The sequence below is a fragment of the Ceratotherium simum genome, unplaced genomic scaffold, assembly GCF_057802395.1.
Source record: "Ceratotherium simum simum isolate JZ-2026a unplaced genomic scaffold, ASM5780239v1 HiC_scaffold_43, whole genome shotgun sequence".
Classification (NCBI taxonomy): domain Eukaryota; kingdom Metazoa; phylum Chordata; class Mammalia; order Perissodactyla; family Rhinocerotidae; genus Ceratotherium; species Ceratotherium simum.
This window is the reverse complement of record NW_028261259.1, coordinates 5,098,766-5,122,507: the sequence shown is the minus strand read 5'-3', so window position 1 is coordinate 5,122,507 and position 23,742 is coordinate 5,098,766. Positions and strand designations below refer to the sequence as shown.

The 23,742-nt window shown below is 46.4% G+C and overlaps 1 protein-coding gene across 2 annotated transcripts in view; it reads left to right on the top strand.

The window, feature by feature from the left end:
• Positions 1-23,742, top strand: part of LOC147911461 (ral-GDS-related protein-like) — an 87,960-nt gene that overhangs the window by 19,311 nt on the left and 44,907 nt on the right. The window contains exon 1 of one of the 2 annotated variants that reach the window (XR_015550983.1): positions 193-3,386. The exons of the other annotated variant lie outside the window; for it this stretch is intronic. The gene's annotated coding sequence lies outside the window, so the exon portion shown is untranslated. Of the gene's footprint in view, positions 1-192; positions 3,387-23,742 lie in introns of those variants that run through there. 2 annotated transcript variants of the gene reach the window in all.

Genomic DNA, 23,742 nt, shown 5'->3' with positions numbered 1-23,742 from the left:
GCAGATTTAAAAGAGCCTATGTGATCAACTGCTATTCTTGCTGTACTTATGTAAATAATTGGGCCAACACTATTGGAACTAGACATTTTGCAAACTAGTTAGTTTTAATTTGTCTATCTTTGATAAAAATGAGGGTGATCTTAGAAAGAAAAATTATATTTCAGTAAAAACTATAGTGTACATTTGCGGATATTAGATCCTAGTTTGTTAATTTTCTTTTAAGGTTTTTGTTTTATATCTGTTGACTGGACTGGATCCTGATTTCTTCTAGTCTCCTAAAATATCTGTCTACAGATGTCCGAACTAACGTTTTTCATTTTTTCCATCATTTTCATTTGGAATCACTAAAAACTGAACCTGCCCTTTTTCCTGAAGCCTTACAAACTGAAGCTGATGGACTTGATATAAATTTAAGAGATTACCCGATGACATCATCAGAGACATTTTAAACTGCAAAAGATGCTTTGAAGCTGACATCTAAAAATCTTCTTAACAGGCTGTCCCCTATACTCAGAAACTGCTTTACAACTTGCTCCAACCATTAACCTTGTTTTTCTTCCGTTTACATAGAAATGCTTCCATTAAATACTTGACTGCTTGCTTCCACAATATAGGCGTAACCTTGAGAGCCCATCTGCATCACCACCTTTTAAAATGAACTTAATTGAACTGATCTATTATCAGGACTAAGAAATGTATTCAGTGAGATGAAACAATTTACCAACTCAGCTTCTGGACTATGAAACTACTTTAATTTTCAAAAGGACTGTGAAACTTCTAGGGAAGTTTCAGAGGAGGGAACTGATGGTGCTCAGGGCAAGCTACCCCAGGAGGCACCACTCTGGTATGCAGATTATTTCTAGCTGAAGACAATAAGGACTCAGAGAACTCAGGAAGAATATTTGAATTTCCCCTCCCAAACTGCCTAAAGAATTTAAAACAAAGGATCTGTTTCAGGAAGGAGTTATTATCATGATGGCTGTAAAGATAATGTAGGATAGCGGTTACAACAGGAAAGGCACCAAGCCCATTTTATCAAAAACTTTATCTCTCCCTGACTACAATTTCTATAGATGACCCTGAGAAGAGTTGTCAGGCAAACATTTGCATTTCTATCTCCATGTGAGTTGTGTCTTGCCTTCTGAGGTCCAAGACCACTACCCACCCCCAACATCTTCCTTGCCTTTAACTGCAATACTTAAGGGGCCAGCTTAGACAGAGGGACGAGTTGCTCATTTCTGAGTTTCTCCTGTAGGATCCCAAAAAGGAAACCCCAACTCCAGTCTCGGGAAGGCGCGGACCCACAGACACAGAAGACCGATCTTGATGCAAACGCAAGAGGTTTATTAAGCGGAGCTCCGGGTCGACACGTATCTCTCACAGGAGACAGAGGAGTCGACCCCGGACCTTAAAGGGCAAATTCTTATATAGGGTTTGGGAGCACAAAGCGGGAAAAGGTTGGCGCGGTCTTACATGATTGGCTAATTCAAAACATTTAAACAGTTACATTTTATGGCGCGAATTGCTATGGCGCGAAGCGATTATCAGGTTACACACATGCGTCCCCATCTGGACCCCCTCCACCCCGACCCTCCCAAACTTATCCCTCTGGAGCACTCTCTTGTTCTCAATTCTTCCCCGAACAGTTTAGGGTGGGTCTTCCATGAATAGAGTCAGTCAGGATCGATAAACATTCCCCCTTATACCAGGAATCCTTAGGGCGTGGAGGTGCCTGTCTCTAAGGTAGTAACTTTTTAATATAATTTTTACTTCCTTCACTCCCATGTATACATGTTATTAAACTTGGTATTATTTTCTCCTGCTAACCTGTCTGGTTAATTATTTGGCCAGCCATAAGAACCTTAAGGAAAAGGGCAGAGGGAGATTCTCTCTCTCTCCCCACAGAGGAAACATAACAAATTTAACTATTTTGGTTAGTTAACACTGTAATATACTTTATATATTACCAATTTTGAGATTATTTGTATTTAAAAATACTGCTTCAAATCCTTAAATCATTGAAGTGGTAGAGTCTGAAATCTGCTTTGGCTGAACCATTGTATAAAAGGTCAGCCAAAATTCTTCCATTCCTATATAATCTTATATGTGAGTGGTAATGGTTAGTTCTTATAGAGTGTTTGAACACGTTGTGGGAGATCACGATTTGGCCACCCTGAAATATATGTTTTTACTGTGATTTACCTAATATGTCTCAGTCTCTTGAAAACTTTTATCTGTAGTTCAACCTTCATTTAAATCAACAGACCTATTTGATGAAGGCGACATGAACATTTACTCAAAAACTCCTCAGAAAATTACTAATTATTCTGTACTTTGGAAGATCCATTGTAAAACTCAAACTGGATTTGCCAGGCCCCTCAAAACGGCTCATAACTCTGTTTGTACATTTATCTGGGAAGATATTATCTGAAGGTAATTGTTCTTCCCAAATGCTTTCTTTAACTCAATCAGCAATACTTCCAAAGTTTTAATGAAAATCTGGCCAATTTGGTGAAATCTAGGTGACTTTTTTCTTTTTGCATGACAATGAGATTAAGAAAATAAGTATTTTAATTACTGTTATTGATTTTAAAAATCAGAGAAGAAGAAAACAAATTTCTTTGTCCAAAGACATTTCTGCAAATGAAATCATCTGAAAAACTGACAGCTAACCCCCTGTTTTAACCACTAAACCATAAGAAATGTAATACTGTGGGCAAACACTTGAACGTTGTCTCTTGCAGTAGTCCCCAGCACTGTTGCCCTATCAGGGCCATGGATCAGGGGAAGGAGCCAGTGGAGGGGAGTCAGCTGTGCCCTTAGCATCCTTCCTTCCTTGGTCAGAACCCGGTCCCAGCTGCTCCCTGTCTCATCTTCTGGGGAAGCAGAGAATTCTTCTGGAGACACAACACATTGGGTTAAGGATGTCATCGTTCTTTTATAAACAGATGTTAGATCGTGTAATGGGCTTCTCAGGACAGGAGAAGCCACATCAAGGGAAGGCAGAACTTCTCCAGGAGCTGAAGGTCATCCAGGGAGAGCAGAGTCAAGGGTTGCACAGCGCCAGCCCGCCCTTGCTCTCCATCTCAGGGACACCTTGGTCCCCAATCCCCGACACCCCTCCCAGTGCCCCCCCAGGGGTTCCCATTGTATCCTCGGAGGCCCGCACAAGCGCAGGACTGGTGCTCAGAGTGGCAGAGGGACTGGCGAGCTGGAGAGCCCCGGGGCGCATGCACTGGGGGCGGAGTCCCTGATGCGGAAGTGGTGGCCACTGGGGTTTGTGGAGGGGGCTCGAGCAGTTTCTGGATCCTTCCTCCAGGATTTTCAGCGCTGGGGAGCTCTCCTTTCTGCAGTGTGGAGGAGCGCTGTGCAGGAGTGGCGCTGAGGTAGGCGGTGGGCTGTGGGCTCGGCGTGGAGATCTCCGCCGCATACGGCGGGAGCGCGGTGTCCGGGGCGGCGGATGGGACCGGGGGCTGGGGCTGCTGGCGGGCTGCTCCAGGCGGGGGATCCCAACCTCTGTCCCTTGGAGGAGCAAAGAGCGCCGCTTGGCCAGCCTGTCCCTGTGCCTTGGCGGGGCCCCAGCTCAGCGGGGCCTCACCTCGTTGGGGCCTCCTGCCCACCCATCCGAGGTGCAGGGGGCAGCAGGGAGTCACCTGCCCTCTGCACACGCCCTTGAGTTCGCGCCATCCTGGACCCCGTCTAGGCCACGTCGCGACATCTCCGGGTGAACACTTTCCTTCAGAAGAGGCACTGTGGTCAGCGCTCCTCTGCCTGACTCTGCTCAGGCTATTGGGCTCTTCATTACGTTCTTTAAACAAATGAACGGTTCCTACTTCCTTGGGACCACCTTTATAGAAAAGCCTAATCGTATTAATAGTTTCTGATAATTGACTCTATATTTGCAAGGCAAACTTTGAATTGTTGTAAAGTGCATTTAATGAAAGGAGCTTTAAACAATCTTTGGCGCAAATTATGTAGCTTCCTAATAATAACTCACCTTCTGTTAACATAGATTGATGACTGATCAATTGATGATTGACATAATGTGTACGGAATTTTGGCTTCAGTTGAAAAGATTTTCTTGGCAGTTGGTGCTAAAATTAAAATCGGATAAGGAGGAGGATTTTAGAAGTAGTATGCAGTGTGTGTTTTATCTCCATACTCTTTTAGAATTGTAAGAATTTAGATTTGGAAAGCCCATAGAACAAGAATTTTGAAATTTTGATTTGACTGACAAAGGTGAAAGGTCAAAAGGCCAAATACAGTAGGATTTCATTTGTATGATATTCTAGAAAAGATAAAACATAGGGAAAGACAACAGGTCGTTAGTTGACGCTAGTTGTCATTAGTTTTCATATTTAGTTAATCATTTACTTTAATAGTTTAATCATTAGTTTTAATATTTCTTATTAAAAATACATTTTAATGATAGCATCCTAATTATGCTTTTGGATGATACTAGAAGTTAATAACCTATTAAATTCTGCAGTAGGAAGAAATGACATGTTGGTTATTGGTGTCTTTGAAGTGTAAGTATTGGCGGTAATGAAATTTTTAAATAACTATTTTTGGATTCTGAACTACTGATTTTTTTACTAGATCCTGTTGGACATGGCATGTTACAAGTTTCAAAACGCTCTTTAAATTATTGTAGCAGGCCGAAGCTATTGAATTATAATGTAAGATCTTTATAAATGAAACGGAAAAATACAAAAAGCCATTCATCATTTTATCTTTGTTAAAAAATCAAGTAAATCTTACCATACACATGATGAATGACTTTTGGCTAGACAGACCTGAACTTGACAAAATGGACTCATTAGTATGGGGAACTTGTTTTGGAATGTTAAAGTGGGGGAGGATATATAATTTTACCTGAGGGTGACCCGAGTCAATATGGTGGGTTTAGCTGCTTATACACTCTTTCTGAGTTATGATCTTGATTAAAAAGCTGGTCATAGACATTCCAAGAAATTTGGACCATTTTATGTATCAATATATTAAGATGTCTTATTTCTCTGATAGTTTCTGATTTCAGGGTGTCTGGGAAAAATAGTTTCTCAACATAGGTACTTGGGATTACAATTTTTTATTGTTGATTTATTGAATCATAGAATTGTTGAGTTGGAAATAATTTTAGTGGTTGTAGAGCCTAACCTCTTCATTTTCCAGGAAATGGAAAGTGAGGTTTCTCAAGTTAAGTCGTCCATAGACTGACTGTTAGTTTAGTGGCAGAGTTGGAACTAAATGCTCAGATGCTTGTCTCCAGATTCCTAGTACAGTGCTCTCTGTGCTATGTACTATTAAGTAGACAAACCAATGAGTAACCTTCTCATATCATATATATAGCCAGCAGGGTTGATTCTTTCCCATATGCATTTCTTGCCTTTCTTTTTTAAATAACTACTAACCACAATTAATTCATTCCCCTACCACATTTAATGACTATCTTTGTGTGTGTCTCCTCGAGCACACGTGTGGACTCCCTAGAATGGACACCTGACTGTGAGTGGATTGCTGGGCCAGAGGCTGATGTGCATCTGCATCTTGACGAGCTGCAGCCAAATCATCCTCTGAAGTTTTAACAATTTCCATTCCCTCCACCAGTGTTTGAGTCATCCTTGCCCTGGGAATTGTCAGATTGGCATTGTCAGATTTTTAAATTTTTGCCAATCTGATGGGTGAGAAATGAAGTATTTGTTTTCCTCTTTGTACAACTGTTTTGACAAACGCATAGAGCTATGCAACTACCAAAATTGAGATGCAGAACAGTTCCAGCACCCAGAACTCCCTTGAGCTGCTCTTTTGTAGTCAACTCTTCCCCCACTCTTAACCCCTGGTGACTAATGATCTGTTGTCCCTCCCTATGGTTTGTCTTTTCTAGAATATCCTATAAATGGAATCCTACAGTATTTGGCCTTTCGAGTCTGTATTCTTTCATTTAGCGCAATACATTTATTTGAGTGTTCATCCATGTTGTTGACTGTATCAGCAGTTCCTTCTGTTTTATTGCTGAATGTAGTATCCATTGTATGAATGTACTAAGGTTTAGCCATTTACCAGTTGAAGGACATTTGAGTTATTTTCAGTTTTGTCATTTTGACTATGAACAAAGCTGTTATAAATCTTTGCAAACAAGTTTTTGTGTGAACATAAGTCTTCTTCTCTTGGGTAAGCACATAGAACTGGAATTGCTGGGTCATTTGGTATGTGTATGTTTAACTTTATTTTAAAAACTGTTTGTGGTAGCAAAGTCATGGCCCACAAAGATGTTCTAATCCCTGGAACCTGGGAATACATTAGTTTACTTGGCAAAGGTGAATTAAATTTGCAGATAGAATTAAAGTTGCTGATAACTGACTTTAAAATAGGGAGATTATCCTGGATTATCTAGGTGGGCCCAGTGCATCACAAAGGCCCTTAAAAGGGAAAGAGAAGCAGTAGAGTAGAAAAAAGATGCCACAAGGGAAGTAGGGCCAGAGAGATGCAGATTTCTTGGTTTTGAGGGTGGAGGAGGTGGGGCATAGGCTAAGGAATGTGGTGGTCTCTAGAAGCTTGAAAAGTCTAGGAAATGGATTAACCTTTAGAGTCCCCCAAAAAGAACTTCGTTCTGCCAACACCTTGATGTTATCCCACGGGGACCTGTGTCAGACTGCTAACCTACAGAACTGTAAAACAATAAATCTGGGCTGTTTTAAGCCATGAAATTTGTGCTAATTTGTTACAGCTGCATAACCAACTCCACTTTAAAACTGTTTTCCAAAGAGGCTGAACCACTTTGTGTCCCCACCAGTAATATAGGAGTGTTCCAGTTACTTTCCATCCTCGTTAACACTTGGTATGGTCAACCTCTTTAATTCTAGTTATTCTAATAGGTACGTAGCAGTATCTCAATGTGGTTTTTATGTGCCTTTTTCTCACGATTAATGACGTCGAGCATCTTATCATGTGCTTATTTGTCATCTGTGTATCTTCTTTGGCGAAGTGTACAAATCTGTGTGCATTTTAAACTTGGATTTTCTTATTGCCGAGTTTTGAGAGTTCTTTATAGTCCTGTCAGATATGTGATTTGCAAAGGTCTTCTCCCAGTCTGTGGCTTGCCTTCTCCAGCCTCCCACCGGTGTCTTTGTAAGGTCTGTGTAACGTAACTGGAGAGGTTCCACATGACTTCATCTTCCTTCGTTGGGAAACAGAGTGAAGTTCGAGCACCTGAGTCCAATTAGATGTTGATCAGAGTTGGGTCTGGGTCTCATTTTTAGTAAACCCAGCCCTTCCGCTTTCCCCCTGTTCCTGTTTGCTGTGCTCCCCTCCCCCGCATAGGGATCTGGTTCTAAGTCTGGTAGATCTCTGTTTCCTGAGGTTTGAGAGCCCACAGAAAATTCAGCTATGCCCTTCAGACATCTCAGCGCAGCTCTCCAACCTCCTACCTTACATCGCTTCACAATATGGCAAATTCCCTGAAGGTCAGACTAACAATATGTTTGACTTAGGCCACTTCCACCACTTCTGGAGGTTTCACTTTGCTTTGTGGAAGCTTTTGGCCTAGTTACCCAGATTCCTGTGTGGCACCGAAACTTAGCACAGGTGCTGTGAGGAAGAGCAGTTGTGTGTCTGAGAGCCCTCAGGTTTCCTCTGCCACAATCACTGCTGAATTGATTGCTGAAGTGTCCTGCTGAATCACTACAAGTTTGGCTAGTTTCTCTTTTCCCTAGCCGAGGCTCTGACTGAGCAAACCAGATCTTGGGCAAGCACCCAGAATCAGAAAACGCCTGCAGGGGAAAGAAAGATAAAATTCCTTGCTCATATACAATAGTTTTTCTTCTTTCTGGAATTTTACTTGGTTGACTCTGAAGTTCTCTGATGCTCTAAAAATATATTTATAACTTATCTGTCTTTGTCCAGTTTTGCAGCAAGAGTGCTTTCCTGTCCTAGTCTCCTCTAAAACAGAAGTTCCCTTGTCATTTGTTTTTAACTCCATCAGTTATACATTGTCAATATTATTATTGTTTGGTAAAGTCATGCTTTCAATGATTTATTCAGATGTTTACCCTTTTTTATCCTAATGATCCATTTTTACATCTTAGCATTTCTTCTATCAATTTCTTTCTTTTTAAAGTACATTCTTTTTTTACTTTTAAGTTTTTTCCTTGAGGAAGATTAGCCCTGGGCTAACATCTGTTCCAATCTTCCTCTACTTTGTATGTGGGTCACCACCACGGCATGGCTGGTCAGTGGTGTAGGTCCACGCCTGGGATCCAAACCCACGAACCCAGGCCTCCAAAGCAGAGAATGCTGAACTTAAACCACTACACCAGGTAGCTGGCCTCCTTAAAGTACATTCTTTCAAAGTTTCTTAATGAGCATTTGTTGGTGGTAATACTCTTAGTAAATGTTGGCATAAAAATATCTTTAATTCACCCCAGTTCTTCAGATATTGTTTGATTGGGTACACACTGAACTTTATTTTCTCTCTATACCTTGAAGATTTAATCCAAGTCTCTCTTGCCTTCCATTGTTAAGAAATGTATCATAGGTCTTCCCTATTTTAGTGGTATATGCCTGATTAAAATCTGTCCTGACCACTTTAACTAGAGCCTAGCTTTGTGTATACTCTATATTTAACACACATCAAGATAATCTCATACATATGCATATACCAACACAACCATGGGCCCTCCAGGACCAGTTCAACTGACCCTATCTTATCAACAGAATAGTTAAGGGTTTTCTTTCAGGAACTGAGACCCCTCGTCCAGTTCAGACCAGTTGAGACCACCAACCCATCAACTGGGCCTGTGTGTCTCTAGACACACACAGACATCAACAAAACACACCTTCACACAGATGCCATAATAGCCATGCCCCCTGTGACCATACAGAATTGCTGAACACACACACATCCACACAACAAGGAACGTGGCCGTGCATGTGTGGGCTTGATCAGGGGGTTTTTCACACCTCAGCATCAACATGGACACCCCAGGGTGAGAGTGAGAGGCAGAAGGCACAGGGAGAACATGTGGGGACCAATCAGGAGGCACTTGCATAAAGCAAATATGATACCTGCAAAGCTGGTTGCTAAATGACATATGACTTAAGGGTTTGAGGAGCCAAGAGGAGCTGAAATGGTACAAAGGAGGTGACTGATACAAACCCATCACAAGATATTTAAATGTAAGGGACAGTGATATTTTAAAAGGCATTGAGAATAGTGTATCAAAGCTTAGATATAATTCCAAACAATGAATGACATGGAATTCTGGCCAAAGAACAGCCATTATTGCTGTTAAAATCCTATTTAAATGTTTCTTATAAAATTATACTCATTGAAAAATGACAAATATTCATTGGTTTAAAACATTTCAGGATAAAATTACTGCAAGTTCCAGTTTTGTTGCGTAGCTTTCCTTGGGCAGCTATAAAAGCTGGACAAAGCACACAGAACAGCTGTTTGAAGGGTTGGAGAACCCGCTCTGCAGGCACGACTCGAGGGTCTATAATCTCCGAGACGAGGGAAGCACAAGATTGTGAGCACCAGCTCCACGCGGCTTCTCCCCTAAGGCATTTGCTATTTCAACAGTGAGAGAAGCGAGTCTGAGTAGAAAGGGGAGGAAAAGTGAAATGAAATTTGGTTCCAGCAAAGTCCAGTAACATCTGCTTCCAGTCAGATGTGGTAAAGGCAGAGCCAAAATTAAACATTGATTTAATAAATATTGTGTGTTTGAAAACACCAAAGGGATGTTGAAGCAAACAGGACTAGATGAAATAAAATTTCACAAAGGGAAGAGAGCCTTTTTAGGTGGGATTGCCAGACATGCACTCACCCGGGGGAATTTGCTTAATCTGGACTCTGATAATCAGACTTGTGTTACCAGAAGACAATAGTAAGTATAATCGGTCATAACTGATCTATGTTAGCTTTTTAATGTCACAAGTTTTGTTTGCCTGTTAATTTTTATTGCCTCCACAAGAAGACTCTGTGAAGGGAAGGACATTGTATCATTTGCCACATGATCTCCAGAACATTCTTCAGTTGGGGCTGTATGATGTCTATAAATATTTGTTAACTGTTGGTTTCATGAATGCTATGGACCGAATGTCTATGTAACCCAATTTCATACATTAAAATCCTAATACCCGACGTGATGGTATTTGGAAGCGGGGCCTTTGGGAGTTAATTATTTTAGGTGAGGCCATGAGTGTGAAGCCCCCATGATGGGTTTAGTGCCCTTAGGAGGATATGGATGGCCAGAGCTCTCTCTGCCAGATGAGGGTAGAGAAAGAAGCTGTCCTTCTGCAAAACAGGAAGACAGTTGTCACCAAAAACAAATCAGCTGGAACCTAGATCTTGAACATCCCAGTCTTCAGAACTGTAAGGGATGCATTTCTGTAGTTAAAATTGCCCAGTCTAAGGACGGCCCAGTGGCGCAGTGGCTAAGTGTGTGTGCTCCACTTCAGCAGCCCGAGGGTTTGCAGGATCCGATCCTGGGTGTACACTGACGCACCGCTTGTCGAGCCATGCTGTGGCGACATCCCATATAAAAAGTAGAGGAAGATGGGCACAGATGATAGCCCAGGGCCAATCTTCCTCAGCAAAAATGAGGAGGATTGGCATCGGATCTTAGCTCAGGGCTGATCTTCCTCACATACACACACAAAAAATCCCAAAAGTGCCCAGTCTAGGGGCCTGCCCCACCACTTAGTGGTTAAGTTCAGTGAGTTACTCTTCGGTAGCCTGGATTCGGTTCCTGGACACAAACCTACACCACTCATCAGCAGCAATGCTGTGGGGGTGACCCACATACGAAATAGATGAAGACTGGCATGGATGTTAGCTCATGGTGATTCTTCCTCAGCAAAAATATAAATAAAGAACCCAGTTTATGGTATTTATGTTACAGCGTCCCATACTGACTAGGCCACTGAGTGTGTGAATAAGTTCATTTAGATCAACGATCCTTCTTCTTCATGACACGTTATTGCCGACGATTCCTAAGTTGGTGTGAGTCAAATTTCCCTTAAGGATCATAAAGACGTTACAGCCTTTCTCCCTAGCTATGCGCCTATTGATACACATGAAAACATGTTGCAACAAGTGCTTTATCGACACCTTAGTCTCACACCTCATTCCATTAGCCTTCAGTGAACCTTAGTGTTAAAGCCAGTGCTTTGGGCAATACAGAAAAGTCCCTGGACTGAAGAGGGGCCGGTATCCACCATGCATCTCCTGTTCTCTGCCCAGCCAGCTCCAGCGCAGGGTCAATTTATAAGATGGACTTTCCTCCAGGCAGTTCTGTCCTTCTCCCAGCCTGAGCTCATTTAGGATGTCTCCCAGCCTGATCTCATTTAGGATGATCTCACCAAGCGCCATGAGTGGAAATTGGGAAGGAAGAGCTACAGAAGGCATCTGCCAGGGGAAATTCTTTGTGGTTACATGATCTAGAATATGGACAACCGGCTGATCTAAGTTGTCCTGAAAATGGAACCCTTCCCATGTCTGCAATATCCTTCCATGTCCTCTTTCCCCTCCATCTCTCTGTTCTTGGTGGCAAAATTCCCTTGGCAAGGACAATATAAAAATGAAAGTAGGGAATGGCCCATTGCCAGTCTCAGAATTCTGTGAAATTTTACTGCCTATCCCCAGTCTCCCAGGACTAACGCCCTTTTTACTCTTTTAAGATTAGATTTCATTTTATTTTTTTTATTTTTATTTTTATTTATTTATTTTTCTGTGAGGAAGGTCAGCCCTGAGCTAACATCCATGTTAATCCTCCTCTTTTTGCTGAGGAAGACTGGCTCTGCACTAACATCTATTGCTAATCCTCCTCCTTTTTTTCCCCCAAAGCCCCAGTAGATAGTTGTACGTCTTAGTTGCACATCCTTCTAGTTGCTGTATGTGGGACTCGGCCTCAGCATGGCTGGAGAAGCGATGCGTCGGTGCACGCCCGGGATCCCAACCCAGGCCGCCAGTAGCGGAGTATGCGCACTTAACCGCTAAGCCACGGGGCCAGCCCCTAGATTACATTTTAATCTCCTTTAATCAGAGTTTTCTCTCATCCTTGTTATGTATATACATTTTCTAATAGAGAATATTGAAAACATTATTTTTGGCCCTACAATTTCCAGATTAACTCACAGCTATTTTTCTGATGGATGCATGCCTCTGTGATTATGTTTATAATGCCATTAACTATAGAAATTGACTAAATGATGAGTAGTAATGTACAAATACAGGAAAATGGCCCATTTTTATTCAACATAAAGTTTCATGTTTTCATCAAGACAAATACACGAATACTTAATTATTCAGCAAAAACTCTTACTGTGTACATGTAAGCAATTATAAATCTATTGGAGTTGGTTTACCTTGTCGATTATTCCTTGTTTCTGAATTGTCCCTTCAGCATTTCCATGAACATTTTAGACTCCTGCATCCTTATCCTACCATTTTAAATAGTTGGTCATTGACAAAAGTCCAAATGACTTGTCCAGTTGTGTGCTAGTGGGTCCTTTGTAGGGTGTCTTCCCGGGTACATTTTCACATGGTCATCGACAAAAGTCCACATTACTTGTTCAGCTGTGTGCTAGTGGTTCCTTTGTAGGGTGTCTTTCCGGGCACGTTTTCCAATGTGAACTCCAGCTGATGGCCTTGTGACACTGATGTAAATACTGGTGTCTCCTCATCTCATGGGGCCAATGGTGTGTGGTCCTTTACGGAGTCATATATAACCTAATACTTTTCATTCAATTAGTGTAAGGAATGTTATGGAAAGTAGATTGGGGACAACTAATAAAAGAAGATTGATTATGAACATGCTGTTAGGGAGAAAAACTGAACCTCTGGCTATAAAGGTTTATGTTTTATGCAATTAATCAGCCACCTTAACAAACCCTGTTCATAGGCAGGGCTATATACATATATTTGTTATATTAAGATTATACCATTCATTAGTTTGAATGTGCTTTTGTAAAGTATGCCTTGTTTCTCTTGCCCTTTCATACTGGGAGAAGCACGGAATAGATAGAAACCGACTGGATTACTCTGGTCCTAACTCGGATCACGTAGGGCTTAAATCGTTGAACAAATGAGGCATTAACGGCGGCTACACCACTGGGATTTCCGGATCCAACATCAGTTATATACCCTATTGTGGATATGGACTCTAGAATAGGATTGTGCTGTTATCCCGAGGGTAACTTTTTCAGTAGATCAATATTTTGGATCAATAAGTGATAAAATATTTTGACTAGCTGGTCTAGATTTTAACGACTCAGGTTATTTTCTTCTCTGATGTCACCCCAACCAAAATTGTTAGTCCATTTAAGTTTTGTTATCCCTTGATTTGGCTTACCTTTGTTTTTTTCTTAATTAATTGAAGCTCCATAGGGTCTTCTTGTCTTATTTTGTCATTGCTGCCTCTTCAGAGAAAGGTCAATTTCACTGATTAAAACTAAGAGAGAGTAAAACCCTCTAGAGGCCATTCATACAGTGCTCATTTAGACAACAAATGATAATGTTGCCTTTGCAAGGTCCAGTCACTGCGGCCTTTACACCATGTCACTGGGCAAGCAGTGCCTGTAACACCAGAAATGCCAAAGGAGATGCTTTTGCTAAACAGATGGGGGCTGTGTTTGCAGAGTTTCTTTTACTTTTTTAAAGCTTTCCTTCAATGCCTACCTGTGTTGGGTTAACAATTAATGTAATAAATAATTATTGGGTTGAATTTATTTTATTGTTAACTTTCGGTGATTATCTGTTCTGATATAAGATTATGCAAGGAGAAATCTTATTCCTCATAGTAACAGTACTACTTCTATGAATTAATAGATTAATGCAGTATTAGATTAGGAGTTTGTTTCTGTGATTGAAATTAATATAAGTATATTATCGAACCTGAAACCTTTCTTAATTGGTGGCTGAATTTAGGCCAACTAGGGTACTGTTTGTACTCCCTCTCTAAGGAATGTTGTAGCCTGTATCTAAAAGGCTGTACCTCTTTAGGGCTGGGTCTGGAGGAGGCAGGAGGCTGGACAAGTATGGAGCTGGCTCTGGCCCAGAGGGATGAGAAAGAGACACAAGGCACCTGCTGCCACACACAGCTGCAGCAGACATCACTCATCAGGCACGACATGCTTGGCTGCATAGCCCAGAGAGCCTCCAGTCCTCAACAAGGTGCACACGGAAGGCACTCCAGAGCAGAGCAGGGGACTGCGATGAACCCATTTGCTGTCACTGCTCCCCTAAGATGTGCTCCAGGCCTCCTCTCCCCACTTACTTCAGCAGCATCTCACTGTCTTCGGGACTCAGGCCTTCAAGACCCGCCAGCAGGCTGCTCCAGCACTTCTCCTTCCTTCCCATCCCCTCCCCTCTCTGCACCCAATCTTGTTTCAGGGCAAGTTACTTGTGGCTCCCGAGTGCTGTTCCTTGGCCTGGAAGGCCTTTCCTTCACCCCATCCACCCTGTGCACTACTACTTATCCTTCAAGACTAAACTCCAGTGATGCCTCTTCGGGAAGCCCTCCCTGTTGCTCCATCTTCCCAGGCATGCTCTGGGCCACCACTCTGCCTTCTGCCCACATCTATCACTGCTGGGAACCTTGCTGGGCCCCCTTGTCTGGTCTCCACGTCCAGCCTAGCCCCTCAGGAGTGGAGGAAATGCTTAGGCTCAGGGCAATGGAGCAGATTACTGGACTGTGGTGACACTGCCCACCACAGGAGAGGTCATTCCTTGGCCCACTTCCAGCTTGGGCCCAAAGCAGCTCAGGGAGAGCCAAGACACAGGGAGGCTGGCTCTGGGCTCAGAAGGTCAGAGGGTCAGCCTAGGGAAAATGCACAAGGGGCTACACAGAGGGGCTCAGGACAGATCCCCAAGTCAACAATACACTTGCCAAGAGCAGCAGGGGCCAAAGACAGCTGCACAGGCCGCAGGAGATGCTGGCGAGCTTTTCGTCTGCTCAGAGAGGCCCGGGGCTGGATAGAAGGATCTCAGGAGGCCCGTATGAGGTGGAGGCCACCTCGGGGGCATGTAAGCAGAAGCTGAGGTCCCCACAGCAAGTGGACTCTGAAGAGGTGACCCTCAGACGCCTGGCAGCTCTAACGTCTCCGAGTTGGAAGTCAGTCCCCTCAGTCACAGCCTCTAGCTGCCCCCTCACAGGGCTATGTGTCTCAAACACTGCTCCCAAGGTGAGTGGAGGCTGAGGGTGAAGGAAACCTCCTACCCATGAGAACTGCTGTGATCATGGCCTCCCACAAGGGACCAAGGATGATGAGCAAAGGAGAGAGGGACTGACCCACACGACTTCCCCTCGGATGCTGAACATGCTTGTGATTCACGGGGCCAATCAGTATCTGTCTTCATCCTCCACTCCTCTCTCCCTAAAAGGACATGTCAGTGTTTACTATGACATCCACAGACACATCAAGGGCATCTGGGAAGAGTCATGTGTACATCTGGAGAGAAAGGAACTGTGAAAACCAGTAATATCTGCATCCATGTGTGCAGATACCGACATCTACATACAGCTGTCACATTCCTCCAGCAGCCCTGGAATACTCCGCAATCACACTGGCAGGTTTCGGCACATGGCAGCCAAACCAACTGGTGGTGTCCCCGAATGCCACCACTGCTGGGGCCTACCTTGAGATTGGGGGTGGCAGGGTGTCATGCCCCATCTCACAAAATTCTGGCTGGTGTCCAGGAGGGTCTCACAGCCTTTGAGGATCATGCACTCCATGGCTATGTTTTCCTGGATGTTCTCTGTCTCGTTTACTTCATTGTTCATTATCCTGTGGGACAGAAAATAAGCCAGAGACAGGCTGCCCCCACCTCTCAGGGAGAAGGGAATGTCAGGCCTCTGGCCAGACCTAGGAAGAAGGCCTGGCACCCAGGATGCTCAGGTGGAGCCTGTTGTCACGAAGGGGGAGAGAGCATGCATATTGAATACCTGCTGGGCTGGGCACTCTATGGACATGACCTCACATCATCCTTCTGACAGCCCAAGGAGACAGGTGTTCTTATTTCAGAGAAAAAGAAATGGAGATTAATAGGTAGAAAGCAGGTCTAATCTAAAAGTCTGAACCACGTGGAACAGAGATGGCAAAACTGGGAGGAGGACGGGAGTACAGGAAACAACCTTTCTTCATTACTCTGCCCCACGCACCACTACTGGCCTTATCTCCATCCATAGAACTCCACCCGCCTATCCTGCCTCAGGGCCTTTGCAGTGGCTATCTCCACCCTTCCCCCAATGCACTTTATACAGTTCTTCCTTAATGTTTGGGCCCTGGAATGGCTTAGTTTTGGAGCATCTGGCAATCCCACTGGCTCATGGAATGACTGACACATGTAGGCTCCAGCACATCTAGAGGAGAGCAGGACACAACTTTCCCCTTCATCTGAGAGTATGGACAACTCTCCTATTTGTCCTGTTCTGACTGCCGCAAACCCCTCCTCTCCAGGAGGTGGAGCCATTTAACAGCTTTTGAAAAATAGTATTGGTGGAAAAAGAGGGGTGTGAGTTGCCAACTTTGCTAAGAGCCTTGGTGGGTTTTCAGGAGTCTTAGGAAGTTAGTAATTTTGGAGGGCAGAGTGTCTGGAAAAAGTTTCCCCACCTGCTCCAAGAAAAGCACAAAACCTCTTATTTGTCTGCTGATGCCTCAAATTCTACAACCACGACCAGATCACCAAGAGGGCTGGTTAATATGCATGGCTTTCGAAGTTCTCTCGTAGACACTGTCCCATTTAACCCGCCCAGCAATGAGAGATGACACTGGTGGAGTTGGATCGGTGATTAACGAACTCAGCGTGATGAGCAAATTACTGGGCCCCTCTGACCCTCAGTTTGCTCACCTGTAGAAGGTCAGAGTGATGATGGAAGAGAACGCACTTCACGTGCTGACCTCAGGCCCAGCACACGACAGGTGCTTGAGTAAAGGGCCGTGATGACTGTTGCTGTTATCACTGGTTGCAAAGATGTTATTATAAAAATATTATTATCCTTTGTTTTCTGATTATCAGACTGGGGCATGTAGATGGGGTCTCTTCCTTAGGAACCTCAGTACCTCCCTCCCAGCAATGCTCTTCTCAGCAGCCCAGGCCCTAGCCCTGTTCTAGGGAGGCATCTTTCAAGGATATGCTAGTTCACTGGATATGGACTCATTTTTGGAGGTTAGCAAAGGTAAGCAGAACCATTTCTTTTGAAGAGGGTGGGGATTTTGCTGAGGAGGGCTGTATTTGCTAAAATCAAGGGGGCGATTCCAGAGTAGCAACACTAGTTTCACTCTTAAACAAGTGCCAACTGCAGCTGCTCAGGACTACAGCCAGTCCTGGCTGGAGTTTGTGCTGAGAGCCACACTGTCCACGCAGCTGAGGAGGAGTTCCCAGGGCCACAGGCTCCTGGGGCAACTGGAAGTGACGACCTGGGTTACAGTAAGCCCAAGAGATGAGGTTCAGGAGAAAAAGCGGGACAAAGACCAGAGGTAGGAGAGAGTCAGCCCCAGGGGAGGAGTGTTTCTGAGCACAGCCAGGGAGGATAGATTATTTGATGGCTTCCTGCCGGACTGGGAGCCTTCCTCAGTCCCCCAATGGAAGGAGAAAAGAGGATGAAAGGGCTGCTGTCAGGGCGACAGGAAAACCCTCTTCTGTGCCACTAGGGCTGTGTTCAGGCCAGGTGCAGGTGATCAGGTGGGACAACGGATGAGTAGGCTTCGGGAAAGGGGATCAGGGTCTTGGGACAAATGCCTTGGCACCCATGCACCTTCCTCACCCCTGCCGGCACCGGGACAGGGCATCCTGCAGTGACGAGGAGCATCGTTGGAGGCCCAAGTCTTCTCCTTGGGGAAGTGTGCAGGATTTGGCTCCTTGGGGCACAAGAGAACTGGGGTCCCCACCCCACAATGGTTTTAGTTAGTCTGGAATCACGCTCTGATTACATCTGCTCCCTGAATGAACCTCCACTCTTGGGCCTGTGAACTGCCCTGGTCCAGCCTGGTCGTCTCTCTGCCCAGCTGGGAGCCGTGGCCCTACTGGCTGCCTTTTGCTGGACTCGGGAAGACATTTAGGGCACTCAGTGGTTGGCAGGGCAGGGGATTGGACCTCACATGCTGCAGACCGACCCTCCTTTGCAGCTTCTGGCAGCCCATCACTGAGTACAAGGCTGCTCATCGTCTCTTGGCCTCCATAAGGTGGAGACCCCAGGGCTCAGCTCTTGGTGCGCATCTCGATCCTGCCTAAACTCACTCCCCTGGTGATCTCACCTGTCTTGTGACTTTAAATACCATCTCCAAGCTGATGGCTCCCTAATGGCTCCCTCCCTTACACTCCAGACTCAAACACCCTCCTCCCTTCTTGTCCTCTCCAGCACTGTTGTCCATCTCAAGCTCAACATGCTCCCAGTAAAGATCCAGTGAAGCAAGAAAGACTCCCCCTTCACACCTGGCCCTCCTGCACCTTTCTCCATCCCGGTTGGCAGCCACTCCAACCTGCTTGCTCAGCCAAAAACCCTGGAATCGCCCTTGACTCCTGTCTTCTCTCTCCCCCCATCTAATGCATCAGAAACTCCTGATGGTTCCATCTTCAAAACACACCCAGAATCTGAATCTCCTCCTCACCTCCACTGCCACCACCTGGTGCAGGCCACTGTCAACTGCTGCCTGGGCTGTTGTAGGTGTCTCCTCCCTGGTCCCTCTGCTTCTGTCCCAGCAGAAGAATGTTGCCCCTGAACTTTGGTGACTGAAAGAGGGGCAGCGGAGGGGCCTTGACGAGAGGGCTGGGGCCACTGACGCTGGATAAGTGATGGGGTTCTCCACCCATGACACTGCCTGCTGTTAACTGCAGCCTTGGGCACATGAAGGCCTGTCACCCAGGACCCCCTCTGGGGCTCCTAAACCACAGATTGTGACACACTGACACTGGAGAACAGAGGAAGTTGGCAGAGCGCATACGAGTCCCTGGGCAGATCCCCATCCTGGCAGGTGGCCCCACGTGAGTGCCCAGGGCCCTTCCCCAACCCCATCTGTGCCACGGACAGTATACCACCCACACCATCCCACCAAGTGCCCCCTTGTCTTCAGCTGTGAACTCCTAAGATTGTTCCGGGGGCCCTGCTTGCAGGTGCGGCAAGCTGGGGGTACCCCAACCCTCACCACTTGGGATCCTAACCTGAACATGAGCTTTTACCTTCTGGGACTCAGCAAACCCCTGCTGGGGAGCATCATCAGCCTTGGCCTTTCCACTGCCTGGGCCACCGGGAGGCGGGCTCAGCCAGACATCTCCTCCAGTTTAGCCCTGGCATTGTCCAGGCTGTTGGCTCGATGTGCTCGTGAAAAGTGGGCCAGGAGCTCATGCAGTGTCAGAATGTGCCTGGGAATCTGCAGCAGGGAGATGCAGTGGGAGAGGGACAGAGGCAAGGATGGGGAAGGAGAGAGACAGTGATGAAGCAAGTCAGAGTGAGACCAGCAATGTAGTGAGGGAGAGAGAGAGACAAAGCAGATGGAGAATGGTTCTCTCAGCTCCCAGCACTCCCATGAGCAGTGCTGAGGATGGACACCCACAGCACTTCTGATCTCAGACTCTAACGTGGCGCCTCTTCCAAGGTCTTGTCTGGGGCAAGATCCCAGATCTTGAGGCTCTAAGCCAGCAGGAGGAAGGGCCTGGAAGTGGGCTCAGGACCCGGAGCTCCCCCTCACCTTCCCACACTGCCTGCTTTGCGGAGCTGGACATGCCTTCTGTCCACTGGGTTAGGGGCTGGCTCTAACTCCATTCTCCAGGCAGCCCAGAGCTGGGGCCTGTTAGGGCCTGGCCCCTTCCGGCCATGGCCCCCTGGTGCCCCCAGGTGTGGCTTCCTCCCAGCTTGGGCCCTCACTGCCATGGCCCCCTGAGTGGGCTCCCCAAGCATGTGCCCTCAAGGACAGGGCTAGGTGCCAGATGGAACATGGGGTCAGTGAGGAAGGTCTCCAGCTCCCTCTCCTTGCAGTCAGTTTGGCCTCATAGTGCTTCCACAGCTTGTCAAAGTCACTGTTCTGCTGGCAGTGGGCCAGGATCTGCAGGCTGTACTGGTGGCTGGAGACCAACTCCTGATAGAAATTGACCATGGGCAGCAGGATGTCCAACAGGTCTGCTCTGGGAGATGCCCACAAGCCCTCGGTCACTCAGCCCCACCCACAGAGATCAGGGCCAGGCTCAGACCTCCCACCCAGAGACACCCTTGCTTTTGGGGATGACTTTGGCACCACTGCCCTATCCATGGCCAGATAGGTGGCCACAGGTATCAGGACCACATCAGAGTCACAGATCTTTATAGAGATGGGGCCCCGTCTAATCTGACACCTGTGTATTTGAAGGTCTGCGAGGGCTGTCATGGGTTCTGTGGTGTGCCCCACTGCCTAAAGGGTCTGACCCGCCACCCAGCTGCGGAGCTTTGAGCGGTCGGCTGAGGCCTCTGTGGTAACTGAATTGCAGCTCCACATCCCCCTTGGCCCTGGCTCCCCCAAGAGGTCTCCTTCCCAGAGTGCCCCACCACTGACAGAAGTGACCCATTCGAGGTAATATGGTGAGTCAGTAGCTGGCCTGCAACCAGGTCTCCTGACTACCCCATTCCAGGGCTTCCCCGCACATGATATGCCCTCCCAAGTCACGTCCCTTCAGCTGTCTGTCCCTTTATCCATGTGTCCCTGTCCTTCCACACCTCCCCAGGTTCAGCAAGGTGGGTCTGCTGTTGGTCTGCTCTGTCTCAACCTCCTGGATACACAATACCCTGGCTTCCAGGCCCCAAAAGCGCAGCCAATCTCCCCAAACTTGCCCTTCAGTACTTGATTGGCAGGGATGGACCCACTGAAACCTCTGCTTATAAACTCCATTAAAAAAGAAAAACATGCCTCCTTTGCAATAAACTAAGTGGGAGCTCTTACTGTTACACAGGGCATTCCACTACCCACGGAACAGCACCTTCAACCACGCCTCTACAGGAAGTGCAGACTTCATCTTTCTAGGGCCTATTCTCATTATGATCTTGAGGAAAATCGGGGCTCTCTGACTTAGGAAAGTGAACAACAAAAGGGTCACACTCAGTGTGGGAGAGGCGTGATGCAGGAGTCCTGCTGTGCAACCCTCGGGGCCGTCAGGTGGTGCAGCCAGCTTGGATAGCAGTGACGCAGGGTGGACGGAGTGGGAGACTTGACCGTGCTTCTACCTTTTGTTTCAGTCATTCTACATTTGCAAACCTGTGCCAAGGAGATGCTCTCTCATATAAACACTTCAGATGCAGAGATGAGTGTTTCTAGAAACAAAAAATTGCAACAATGTTAAGAGGCAATTATGGGAGATGGCTGCATGGATGATGGCATGCTCACAGGTACTGGAGCATCATACAGCCATCAAAAAGCATACTTTCAGCATGAGAAAACACTTGTGATAAAACGTTAAGTAAAAAAAACACATCAAGATTCAAATTCAGGGGCCGGCCCCGTGGCTTAGCCGTTAAATGCGCACGCTCTGCTACTGGGGGCCTGGGTTCGAATCCTGGGTGCGCACCGACGCACCGCTTCTCTGGCCATGCTGAGGCTGCGTCCCACATACAGCAACTAGAAGGATGTGCAACTATGACATACTACTGTCTACTGGGGCTTTGGGGGAAAAACAATAAAGGAGGAGGATTGGCAATAGATGTTAGCTCAGATCTGGTCTTCCTCAGCAAAAAGAGGAGGATTAGCATGAATGTTAGCTCAGGGCTGATCTTCCTCACCAAAAAAAAAACAAATGAATTTCAAAAAAAAGATTCAAATTCAATATTCATATGTATGACATTATGTAAATAAAAGGGGGAAAAAACTCAAGATCGGTGCATAGAAAAAAAATTGAAGAAACAGTGTTTACAGTGGTTATCTTTGGGAAGTAGAAGTATGGTTGATATAGTTTTCAACATTTTCTGCTTCTCTAGATTGTCAAATTTTCTCAAATGGGTTCGTATACATTATTTTTAAAAGGGTAAAGTAGATAAGAAACTAAAAATGTATCGCTTCATCCTAGAGAAACAGCTTTGGCCAACTTGTCTTTCCTTTTCTGCTCCGTCTGAGGGATTCTGCAGGTTTTTAAGGGGCCACTGTTACACTCGGGGAGGATGAAAGTGCCACCAGCCTGGAGGAGTGGGCCCTGGAGAGGGACTTCTCAGGTGTAGGTGGGGGCAGAAGGGGCTGGGGACATCTGCCAGGGCTGCCTGCTCATCCCAGACCCCAGTGGGCCAGCTGGAGATGCAGGCCTTTGGGCCTTGGTAAAGATCTGGTGCAAACCCACCTTGGCCTCACTGACAGAGGATCCACAGGGTAAGCTCCGGCCATGGAATTCCTGCCCCTCCAAGGCCCCGCCCAAGTCCAGCAGAGCTGAGGGGTCCAAGAAGAGGGCAGGGGCTGCCACCACCAGTGAGACTCTAGCAGCAAAAGTCTTAAGTGAAACCATATGTGAAAACCCCATCAGCGGGATGGACTATGTAACTTGTAGGGCCCAGTGCAGAGCAAATACGCAGGACCCCTTGTTAAATGACAAACTTTCATGATGGTGACAGCAGAGCACTAAACCAAACACAGGCTTTTCTAAACATGGGTCACACGCGCCAGAAGCTGGCAGAGGACGGGAGCTGCTCTCGCTGCCAGCCTTCCTGGCAACCTCAGTGCCCACCTGCTGGGGTGACTCTGAGGGATCTTAGAGGAACTCAGGGCTTTGGAGAATTCAGAGGAAATGCCACTGACGATGTGAAAAGAGCTCAAGTGTGAGACACACAGAGCAGGCTCAAATCTGCCTTATATTGCTTCTCAGCTGCGTGACCTCCAGCAAGATGACTAACATATTCTGAACCTCAGGTCTTTCCTATAAAATATGAAGTGAAATGAAGTCACCTCTGCAAATAATGGGACAATTTGAGGGTCTGGTGCAGAGGAGGAGCTCAGTAAATGCTAGCTCTCCACCACCCCCTTTTGGGGGACAACTTAGAAAAGCAAAAACACCCAGACTCTCCCAAACACCTGCTCTGTCAAAACCTAAAGTGCCCTGGAGAACATGCCTTCTCACTGTCAGCTTAGCAACAGGCTGGGCAATGGGCCTCTGAGCACCCCTGGCAGCCACATTTTCCATGGCTCCCCTCCCAGCACCCTCTTCCACGCCCATGCTCCCCAGCCAGCCAGCTCCAGAACACAGCCCGAGTCTCCTGTCCCAGGATGAGGTGTAAGGAAGCCAGAGAGATTTCTGCTACTTCCTGCTACTTCCCTCTCCTCCCAACTGTTCCTTCTCTGCCCCTGTTCGTCACTCCTGGCTCCTACCACCCTGGAGACCTGGGGACCTCCCACCCCAATGTGACTGGGGTTTGAGCTGAATGACAGAGGGGAAGCCAAAGGGACTCTGTCTTGCACTCCATTTGTGGACAGGAAAACTGAGGCCCAGAGAGGAAGAGTGATCCTCCCAGGAGTCAGGGCAGCCCCAACCTAGGAGCCTGTCCCTGCTCCCTGCAGTGGTCTCTGTCTTTCTCTGCCACATCAGATGCCCCTCCCTTGTCCCATTCTCCACGTGTGCTCTCTGCTCCCTCCCTCTGTGATGACAAAGCACTTTGGCTGTTGGAGGCCCCTGGTGTTGTCCTCCTCAGGGAGCTGTCACAGGGGACTGTCCCCTCTCCCAACAGTTTGTGCCCTGAGGGCAAACTCTCATCTTGGGTTCTCACTCGCTCAGTACAATAAGAGCAGGGGGTGGAAGGTGCTCAG